The sequence below is a fragment of the Zerene cesonia genome, chromosome 17, assembly GCF_012273895.1.
Source record: "Zerene cesonia ecotype Mississippi chromosome 17, Zerene_cesonia_1.1, whole genome shotgun sequence".
NCBI lineage: Eukaryota > Metazoa > Arthropoda > Insecta > Lepidoptera > Pieridae > Zerene > Zerene cesonia.
In genome coordinates this window covers 7451286-7451655 of record NC_052118.1, presented here as the reverse complement: position 1 = coordinate 7451655, position 370 = coordinate 7451286, and positions in this window count along the sequence as shown.

Genomic DNA, 370 nt, shown 5'->3' with positions numbered 1-370 from the left:
TGTGCAGGACTTCATGTAACATATACTTTGGTCAAAGATAAAACTGTCATTATGATACTGTGTGCTGTTTTTAGTACAATTTGATTAAACCTTTTTTTATATTAAAAATAACTAGGTGGTTCTACATAATATATATACATATTAAGATTTGAATAGTCATCAATGTCAAGACCAATTACTATAAGTATTGAAAAGTTTAAACTGTAATGCATTAAATACTATTTGATGTAAGAAGAACTCTTGTAACACTACGAAAATTTCGGATAATTCTCCGTCCCCTCACAACGCTATAACATTAGCAACTAGATAACAGTATGTTATCTAAGCCGGGTTCCATTCACGATCGCTAAATGCGGCATGAATGGTCGCT